Source organism: Scatophagus argus, chromosome 20 (genome assembly GCF_020382885.2).
Source record: "Scatophagus argus isolate fScaArg1 chromosome 20, fScaArg1.pri, whole genome shotgun sequence".
Lineage (NCBI taxonomy): Eukaryota > Metazoa > Chordata > Actinopteri > Scatophagidae > Scatophagus > Scatophagus argus.
Genome location: NC_058512.1, coordinates 16,642,533 through 16,653,964, shown reverse-complemented (window position 1 = coordinate 16,653,964; position 11,432 = coordinate 16,642,533).

The window sequence follows — 11,432 nt, the reverse complement described above, 5'->3', positions numbered from 1 at the left end:
CATTCATTCATATGTCCCTTTTATAAATGTATAACATTAAAACACATTGTATGAATCCATCGGTCTGTTACATCACAAACAAAAGGGATTTATCATCTGCACAGCATGGCGGGATATGAAACCATTATTTTGAATTTACATTATTTCAAGCATGTTTTTTCATGTTTTCTAGATTAGTTAGATTTACCCTTTTTACTGAAATGCATTTGTGAAATCAACTCAACTTAGTTAACTCAAGTAGAACACTGATGTTTATTCAGGTATTCTTATTGCCTCTAAATATCACTGTCAACTTTTGAATTATCGATGTTTTGCAGCAGTAACTTTATGTTCTGAAAATAACTTGAAAATTATGTTGTCTAGTTGGTTTGTTGGGTAAAAGCTCATTCCCAGTGAGAGAAGAGAAACCTTTGTGGATGTAAACTTAATTAAAATAATAGTTTTACACTGTCTGGATACTCCAAAAGGCTTAATTTGTTTCTCTTTTATATGTTCCCTCGGAAGTTTCATTTTCTCCTCCACCTTGTGAATTCTGCTCAATGTGCATAAACTACCTTGAACTGTTGATAATCAATGTTCACCCATAAAAACCCGGTTGCGCTGCTCCGCAGGGTGAAGCGTGGTGGTGTCTTATTTATGAAATTCAATATGCGTGCAGAGAGAGTGGACTGCGCTCCTCAGGGGTATCAGTAATCGTCTGGAATAACTTCCAATTAATGAGCCAGATGGTATTTTCACAGTAACACCTGGGATGTCCAGGCACTCAGCAGGCAGGAATTAATTCCACTTAGAGTAATATTTCCAAAAGTGTTATCCCCTACATCCCTGTCTCTTCTTTTTTCCATTGCCGGCCGGTTAAAGCTGTAATAAATACCCTGTGCACCTCTCTTACAGTGCAAGTGTGATTCGTGAGCACAGGCCTCCTCCCTTGTTTCTGAGAGTGTTTTCAACCCTCTCTATCTGGGACGAGTTCCGAGGAAGCACAAAGGCAAATTCCATGCGTTGGTTATAGGTTATAACTAAATATGCCACTCAGGCTCCTGTAGTGTGGAGTCAGGGCTCTGGCCCAGTGCACAAGGGCTAAATCATGTTAGTTAGGCAAACACTGCAACATGACGGGATTAGCCAGGAATGTGAGCAAAGGCACAGCAGCCAGCTGAGACCAGGCTCAACTCATCACATTTTGTCGTGTAATTACGACTTAAGACCAGTCAATTTGTTGACCATCTCGACCACATTGGTAAATACATACGTCACTTGTTGTGAACGACTCTGTGATGCATTTTGGGTAAAAGGTTAAAATTTTTCTACAGAACTTCTGTGCCATATATTTAATCAGGGATTTAAGGTTTTGTTGAGTTAAGTTTATTTTATTTTACGCTATGTGGTGGCCATAATGTGCAAAGCAAAATTTTCACATTAAAGGAAAAAAAAAACACACTGAAAGAACCATTTTGAAAGAAAGAGTGGGTAACAGCATTTCACGAAACAAAGAGAACAAAACAAGAAAGAACATTTACATTTGCAAAACAACGAGGCAAACAAGGGAATAATAATTTAAAATTCCACAAAAACTAAAATTGATTTGTAGGCACAAACGATGAAAACATGAAAATAAATTAAAATAAAATTTGTTCTTGACACCCGCTAGGCTCCAAATAATAATCTTTCAGCCATTACATGAATGTATCTCAGACTACAGTATGTTTTATGTTCAGAAATACTTCAGTATGGGTGGTATGAATGTCAGAAACATTACAGAAGAGACAAATTAGAGTAGAAAATGACCAAGTGGCGTTCCAAACCACAACGCTGAGGTTCATGTCTTCACCCTGGGCTTCAGGCCTGCACAGCGCTGACCAGAGGAATTAAATGAAACAGAGCACCTTCTAACTTTTGTACAGCTTTATTTTTATAAAATGCATCATAATATGGCCACAGGCTCAGAAATGTGGTTGGCTGGGTGATGTTCTCAATTGATTTAACCACAATAACATTGTGATTTTAAGCACTGCATCAGTTTTCTATTAGATTTGCTCGTTCCCAACCTTTTTGGTTTGTGATCTTTTATCGCGAAATAATCTCTCTTCTCCTATTGTTTCCTTTTAAAACTCTTCAAAAACCTCCTTTTTTACCATCTTTTTTTCAATCTTGTGATCCTTTGTGGTGGCCCTATGTGAAGGTTGGGAGCCCTTCAGTTAGAGAAGTGAATGAAGCAGAGAGTGATGAGCTGTGTGATCAACATTCAAACTTCACTTTACTAACTGCATCATCATCATCATCTGAGCAAATTAAAATTATTTTTCTAGGGGCATCAAGTGATAAAATAGATTACTTGTCCACAGATGTCAGCTGCATAATATAGTCATCATTCCAGGAGCATAATCATTAAATTTCAAGAGTAAAATGATTTAAAATATCTACATGTATCACCAAAGCATTTGCCCCTGCTATGAGTTTGAAATGCTTCATTACAAAAAAAAAAAAGTGGCGAGAGCTTGCAAATAATGAAACTTGGCATGTTTTGTCTGTGCCTCTCAAGTTTATTGTCAAGTGCACAATGGGTGTGCTGTGATGAGCTGCCTTTGATGATCACAGATGAAATCAGAGCTCATTATGATGAGTCGATGTTGATCATAAACTGGTCCTTTTTTTCCCAGCTCGTAATGAGAAAAATCGGCTCAAACGCCTCTCCCTGGGAAGTTGGCGTACTTGCGGTTTGCCGTCGTCATGTTTCCAGGGGCAGAGCTGCAGGCTGGGGGCTCGGCCCTCCATATGGAAGACATATGCACCCAGTTATTTGCTCATGTAGAGACAGGCTGCCTCTCTGCCTGTACTCTATGATGTAATTAGTAGCTTCTCTTGTCAAGAATGAGGTTACTGTTTATCTTTGTCAAAGCCCATCCATTAAATCATTATTAGCTGGCTAAATGCTGCAGGAGGAGTCTGCTGCCTGCGTGGCCAGTTCACTGAGTTATGACCAAATATCGGCTGTGTCTGACTGTCCTATAATTGATGGCTCTGGTTAAGCCTGGGCAGATCCATAAAGAGCAGTTTCTGCACTGTGGGTAATGCAGGCCTGGAAACTGAGGAAATATGAGACAGAGGAGGCAGTGAGTCACAGAAGGACACAGAATGTCCCCACATGAAAGGCAGAATAGACATGACATAGATCCATGTAATGTAAAGGTGCGGGAGATAAATAAGAGCAAAACTAAGTGGAATTTTTTATACTTGCATTTTTTTATTATTATTGTGCAACATTAAAAATATAATACCTTATTTATTAACCATCCTTTCTGACTCAGAGCTGGGCATCTTGTGCAGGCAGTTACGATAGAAAGATAGATAGATAGATTTAGATAGATAGAAGGACACGCAGGGTGCTTGCTGCCTGCCAGTGCTTTGTCTTCTTTTGCATTATCCTTAAATGTCCTAAATCAAGTTTTCTGTGTTACTGGCTGCTTGGCTAGCTAACTAAGGTCAGGTAAGGTTAGTTTGTGAAACTTGGAAATGTCAAGTGTTAACTCTACGCACAATGTAAGTAAAGAACACTGATCTCAGATCTGCTGTTTTCCCACAGTCTGATCACGTTTTCACAGACAGAAAATTACAAAAAAATTACATTTAGGTTTCCAACTGAGCTGCCCCACTAAAGTCTACGAAACATCTTAAAAATAGTCTACATCACAAAAAAATCCCAGATGTTTTGGCACAACTCAAATTTTATTCAAGAGGTTCAAACTCAAAACTGTTTCTTTCTCTGTTAATTGCAAACAGTACCTTCAAATCAGGCAGCAAGGATCCACATCAGGGGTCATCAGGTCTCTCTCTCTCTCTCTCTGTCACACACACACACACACACATACTTGACAACCACAAATAATGGCTTTTGTTTCCTCACACAGGATACCAGGGCTTCATCGCACCATAAGATATAACTCAATGATAACATCCAAACTCTCAGAACCATTTCAGCCCTTGGAAATGACCAGATTCTGTAAAACCTCTCCATTCAGTCTGAATTTACTGACAACAGACAATCACCCACAGCATCTGAGCCACCTTTCCCTTGGCTCATTCTCCTTCATGTGCAGTAATATAGGTTACATAATCACATGCACCACTTGTCGTAAGCACTACTGCACAAACCAAGCATCTCATCCTCACTAGACTAAAGCATCGCCTCTACAACATTGGGGAAGGCAGAGTGAAACCGGTCTAGTTACACACTTTCAGCAACCCAACCAATCATCTTATTATCTCAGGCTTAGAATCCAATAATTGTTAGACTATAGTGGGCAGAGGAAATAAACTTGGCACCACTGGCAAAAGGTCTTAATGATGCTCCACGACCAGCTCTTTTCTCTCTCCTTGGCGACTAGCTGCTGGGGCCCCCATACACTGTCAGCTGTAGGGCCCTGAATATTTCAAAATGGATATTTCTGCATTGAACAATTTGATAATTTCTTCTAAACCTAATGGCGTGGATTTATTTAAACAAATGTCCTTTTAACAAGGGTTAGGACTTTTGTATCTTTTACCATTATTATCTCTGCAGAATATTATCAAACATATCTTGCATACCCTGAGTCGACCTTTGAATGTAACACTTTCATTATTACAAACACTCACAATATAGCACTTTCAGGATCCTATAATCTTATGTATTTTACTTATGCACTTATATATTAATACACCTTTTAATATTCCTTTTCTTAACTCATCTAACATTAACCACCAATACATTTTATAACAAGAAGACTTCCTTTGTGGCTTACATGACGTGGGCATTCATAAAAGTTTGTCCTGACTGCCAGGGAAAGTTCTTAGAGGTTGCAGTATAGTAGAGAGTAGAGAAAGACAAATATTCACTTTTATTTTTCTGTTCCTGGACCTCATATAATAAATGCATTATGTAACTATGGAAACAGTGTCAATGTAATTTGAAAAGTTTTCTAAGAGCTCCACAAACAGCCAAAAAGTATTTTGTTAATGAAGTATCATTTCTTTGTTTTGTTTATCTTCTAAATACAATAAAACATTATTGTCCACTGCAGTTGAAATGTGAAAATAATGAATTTATACAATCCATGTATTAAATGTATTAAAATTAAGACAAGGAACATAGACCTATATAGTCACAGCAGAAAAGGTGTAAATTCCAATACCTTTTGAAAATATTCTTTCTTAACACTGCCCAGCAGGCCTAAGTGCATCAGTACTACAAATTTATAATCATTGTGTGTATCAGTATTTACCAATAGAGCTTTTAAGGTCAGGATTCATGAGAACATGAACTTGGACTTAGTGTGACCTTTTTGATGTAGAACACAGAACATTAGATCTTCTTTAAGATCAATCAATTCAGATCAATTCATATTTTTCACATGAAATAAGTTTTTTATTATTTCACCCATACACATCCCATCCACTATTAGTAAGACTGATACGTATTTTGACTGCCCAGTTCATGGCAGCACGCCTCCTATTGAGTTATTGATGAGACAGAAAAATGTGAAAGAGTGGAGGTAGGGGATCCACTGGTCATGGATCACATACCTGTCCCTCAGAGAAGACATGTGTCACCGTTTAAATAGCGATATGCCAACGGGAGATGACACTGACTGGTTTAATTCATGTTACGCCCAAATCATACCTATGAGTAAAAAGGGGACTAAATACAACCACTTTGCACTATAGATATTTTAAATGGGAATAAGTAGGAGATGGACGATAAAACCCACATTCTTACTTCTGTACAAAAAGAATTTCAGTTTCTAAACCTTAGGAGCATCCCCAAAGGTGCAGTTTTTTTTATTAGAAACTTACCTCTTTTGCCACTATCCCTGCAATGCTGTTCAGCCAGCACAGCACAGGGAAACACAAACAGGAAATTTGGCACAAAACAGTATGTAACATTTATCAAATCCACACTACTGAACCCTCACGTCAGCTTCAGCTGAACTTTAAAATGTATTTTTTACATAGAGCAAGGACTGTGGAGTGTGTCCCTCATTACTTATGGTTAATGTGGACCTACTTTTGATTCATTTTGTATATATATCATACATATTGCTTTATATGCTGCTGAGTAGCTTATGAATTTCCCAGAGGGGCCGTGGTGATTAGTGCTAGAAGGTCCCGGGTTCAGTTCCCATTTGGGACAGGGCCTTTCTGTGTGGAGTTTATATGTTCTTGAGTGTAGAGAAATGTAGAGAACCACATCGTACTTAGAATGACTGTATCTGACAAATTTCTTCTACTTCTTTTTAAAGTCTTTCAAAAGAAAAATACAGAAAAAAATGTACTTTTGTTAGCATATTAGCCAGTCTGGTGAATTCAAATAATGAGACCTATGGAGGACATGACACCTCTTTCTCACTTTTTTCCTGTTCTGTGGCTATTTTATGATTCAGACTGACACAGGACACCTGTAATATGTCTCCCACTTTTTTTTTAATCACCAACATTGACACCCACAAGCAGTGAGCAGGTACTGAGAAATCCGATTTACTAGCCCACAAAAAACCTCAAAAGGTCTCAGCAGGATGCGGGCGGAAAAACTGAAGCGATGCTCTACAGTGACGAGGTGAGAGCTGTTCTCATGAGGCGACGTAACGAGCCACGGCCGCAGCAGGCGAAACTGTGATTTCCGCCCATTAAAACAGAAACCCCGGGTTCGCCCGGGCCGTCGTTAAGAGGCAGCTGTGTCTGCTAGGGTCAGCGCTGACACGGAGCTGGACTCTGATAGCGTGTCTCCAGCTAATTGTGAGAACTCTCATTATGTTTGATAAAGAAGAACATAAATCACAAGGAGAGGTTTGACCCGTGGCTGGCCCCGGACGTTTGGCGGAGGAAACTCTCAGGGGCCGACTCAGAACAGCTAAGATCTCATTACATCTTCATCTTGACAAAGAGCCAGCAGCATCTTTGATACTGCCGGGGAGACCTGCTTTCATACATGCTGCCTCTGTTCTGTGTGGCCGGATAAAAGCAACCTGAGACTGACACCAAATCTGGCAGTGAGTCTCTGAAGCTGTTGGCTTGGAGTCCTGCCTATACTTCACTGAAAATATCAATGACCTGTCTGAAAAGAGGCCTGTAATCCAGACCAACAACCAGAGGTGGAAATACCAGCAGTGTCTGCTGTACTGTTTTACATTAGCAGTTATGTTTTGGGAGAAAGATAATGGTTCCCTGACTCAGGACTTAAGGGCAGGGAAATGTTTCAACGGGACATGCTGTGCTGCCTTTGGTTGTAAAATGTTACTCACTTTGTGTTCTCACTGTGCTTTCGCAGTAGGGCTGGGAAAGTTGTAGAATACTCAGGAAATACCCGTTTGGGACATTCCACAGGTAAACAGGTTCATTGGTAACAGGTGTCAGTATCATTACCGAGTATGACAGGAACATCCTCCAAAGGCTCAGTCATTCACAAGCAAGGATGGGTTGATGATTAAATAAAAAGATATTACTATATGGGCTTGGGAACTCTTAGTAAATAAACACAGTTTGTTTGCATACTGTCTAATTTACATTTTACAAAAGGTCTTGACTTTTTTGGAGCTGGGTTTGTGTTGCCATTGGTACAGTTTGCTATTTTGGATTAGGCACCAAAACTACTTGGTTAGGTTCAGGAAAAGACCATGGTTTGGGTCTACTACTAACTATTCTTTATACAACATCCACGTTTTACTCCTGTCATTAGCGCCCCCTGCTGCTACTGCACCATCGCACACGTGTGTAGCTCTTAAGCCAAAGCCAGGCAAAACATAACATGCTATCCTCAAGCGGATCGACGGCTCAATTACACATTTTGGCATGATACTTGGCTGTTTCTGCATATAACAATAAAGACTGAATTGCAAAATAGACAACCTAACATTGACAGATTGCTAAGAAAACACACTTTTCTGTTTATCATAACTCCATTTGACCAAGCACCACTTCAACACAGATCAAGTCTTTCCCAAAATTTCCCCTTTCAACAACTTCACAGATCATCGACTTCTCTCTTGTGTGCATGGGAATACAGAATGGGGATAAAATATAAAAATTGATGAATACACTATTTCACTCACTATAAACAATGACCTTCAACGTGCTTGTGTTTTTCCAAGTTCTGGTCTTGAACTACAGCAGCTGCATCAGAGTGAGATACAATAGGAGCTTTTACAACAGCATGTTGAACTGAGGAAATCCAAACTGCTCAGTGACTTTCTTCAGTAGTGCACTGTATCTGGTATTAATAAAAGATGTTCAACCGTTGTTTGAGACTACAAATATTTTCATTCCTACATCAAAAGTACAGTTAAAAACTTATGTCAACCTCTCACCTTAACTACTCAAAGTGTTTGTGAAATATTCTGGAAAGAAAAGATTTTCTGAACCTGTTCAACATTATTTTCCTTCCATCTTTTCCCCATCACCCTTTAATCTCTTTATCTCTTTCCTTTTCACATTTCTTTCTTTCTCTCTCTACATATTTCTTTTCCTTCTTTCCTTCCTTACTTCCTCCTGTCCCTGTCTCCTTCCATTTCTTCCTCATTTTCTCTATGCAGCAGGTGGGAGCTGTAATAATTATGTTACACTATCTAAATTAAAATTTGAATGCAGAATGCTTGCTCTAAATGAGTATTCTTACTTATATACGTGAAAGGATCAGAGTACCTCTTCCTCCAAGCTTTTTCCCATGTAAACCTGGGGTTGTTATAGTTGGAGAGGTAGGACCTGCTCAGCAAGGGGAAGTATTGGTTTGAGGAATTGGTTCACCTTTGACCCTGGCCAGTGGGTTGACAGCACACGGTGTGTTTCCAGCTTCCCTTCAAACACACCTCGGCTCTCTCCTCCAGAGGAGCACTCCTGTAAGTTACTGCAGGATTTTGACGCACGCTGTTATTCTAACACATGGCTAATTTTCTCCCTGACACATTAGAAGCCAAGACAAATATTCATTTTCACTCTCCTGTGTGAGTTTCTGTTATGGAGCAGAAGTTTGACAGCATAGTATGGAAACAACAGACTGGAACACTTTGCCACTGTGGTTGACTGCCATCAATCACTGAAAAAAACAAAACAAAACAAAAAAACCCTGATTGTTTTGGACTTTAAGTACACTTTCATTCGAGATGGGAGACACAGACATATCGATGTCTTTAAAGAGTATCATTGTGAGCAAACTCTGACAATAACCATAACCATTTCCAGAGCCTTCCAGCACAGTGAGAATGAAGGCGTAGTAACATCTGTACACCCCATTCCCCTCCTGATTCAACTTTTGACCACAGAACAGGACAAATGTATCTCTACTGCGGTTTGAGTACTTATTTAAATGCTTTTGCAAAACCGCACTGAGATGTGCTTATTTTATTGTTAAGGAATTACTTCACTGAATTCAATTTCAAAATTTATAGGGAGGCAGAGGGGACATGTGACCCTGAGCGAGTGATTTCAAATGATTTCATGTGAATCGTTTTTCTCCTTAAATCAAAGTGTTCGTGATAATCTCAGCCCTCTTCAAATGTGTGAGGGAGAGGGAGAGATTTCAGTCTGTAGTCCACCCATCTCGTTCCATCACATTTTGACGAACGGCTTCACAGTAGAGCAGTAAGGTAATGAGAGAGAACATTTTATTCAGACAGTCGTCTGACTCTCTGGCTCCATCACTCTGGACAGCTATTTAACATTTGCTTTCTACATTTACTGACAGCTGCAGTCAGTGGGAATGATCCACGTTACCTTAGAAAGCTGAGGTGAGATTGCATGTGTGCTACATGTAGAACTGCCATGGACTAGTTTATTTGACTGTCAGGCACAAAACTTGTGGATTTTCAAATTCTATACATAGGGGCTTCAATATGTTACACAGCTAATAGTCACTATAAAAAGAAAGGTCAGCTGATGTTCTGTACTCGTCTCCAAATCCCATTAATAGGCCAAAGTGAACAGTGAAAGTGAACAATTAATATGGCTTCACATTGTGCCTCCAATTTTGTATGACCGTGTATATGCAGCCATTACTGGAATACAACAGAATACATATTGCACATGTGTGGAAAGCATTCTCCCAGTGCACTCGAGAAGTAGTATAAATACAACTACTACATGTCCGTGGTGTACAAAGCTGTCTGTACGCACGTCCGTTTGGGAGTATAATCCAGACTTTATTCCTCTGTGCCACCACTACTCTCCAAAAACACATCAGCAAAAAAATGTTAATACACTGTCCTACTGCTGGAAAACTCATTAGTACACCAAATATGTATTAATCTGCAGTCAAGTACATGAATGCACATGTAGCACTTCCTACACTGGAAACAAATATATTTCCAAGGAACATGATCCATACACCCAATATTTTCCCCATGAAATGAAACTGACAAAACAAATTAGTATGCAGTCATTTTTAGGGGAAATAAAAATAGCGATATCCTGTGTGTTTCAATTCTTATTTCAGAGTTTATGGATTATCCTATTTGTTGTTTTTCTGCATGTTTTTTCCTCCTCTTTATTAAACACAATATCTTAAAATGTGCAGGAGTTGACTGAAGACAGATGTGCAAAACAATAAGGAATTATTCTGATTAAAGTTGCAGTAAAATATAATTAGAGTGAAGGAAAGAGAACAAGGGCCTGCCGAACGTCCAAACTCAAGTTTACAGTGCAGCGGGTACAGTTTCATTTTTCATTGGTGATAATCAGCCATCGCTACCTGACCTGTTCAACCCTGTGAGAGGTGCTGCATGACTAATGGACTACAATTACTCATCCATCAAACCACGAGAGCAGACGTCTGTGGGCCACCGTACAGCGATACAGCCCTGAACCCCAGACTGCATGGCACTGTGCTCTAGCATGGGAAACAGAACCATGTGTCGCCTCACTGTTAAACTATGCTAATTAGCAAAGCAATAAAAACATTCAGGCTAATTAACAAAGAAAAGGCATATAAAAGGGAGGAATGTCAAACAGAAGGGGTGGGGGTGAGGGTGACGGTGGTGGGGAGAGACTCAAACTGTGGCTCACAAAAGGAAGGAATGTAGGAGAACAAACACCAGCTGAGGGTGTGCTGAACATGCTCCTGTCCCCTGTGTGTGTGTGTGTGTGTGTGTGTGTGTGTGTGTGTGTTTTAAGATGTTTTTGTATGAGGCAAAGGTTATAATGTCTGAGAATATCCAGCTTCCACATGTCTCTGGGGTCTGTTTTCTTAATCACAGGCTCTGCCATGGCAGACGGATTGTTCATTTTCTTCAAGAACATTATTTGTTTTAAGCATTTTTTTTGTTTAAATTAATTGAACTACAAGACACGTGGAATTCAAGGGATGCCATATAAATGCTAAAACTCTAGAGTTTCAAGATCTGAACTCATACTCTAAATTAAGTAAGTAAGTAGTAAGTAATGCAGATAAACTTCTCCTATATTTTGTT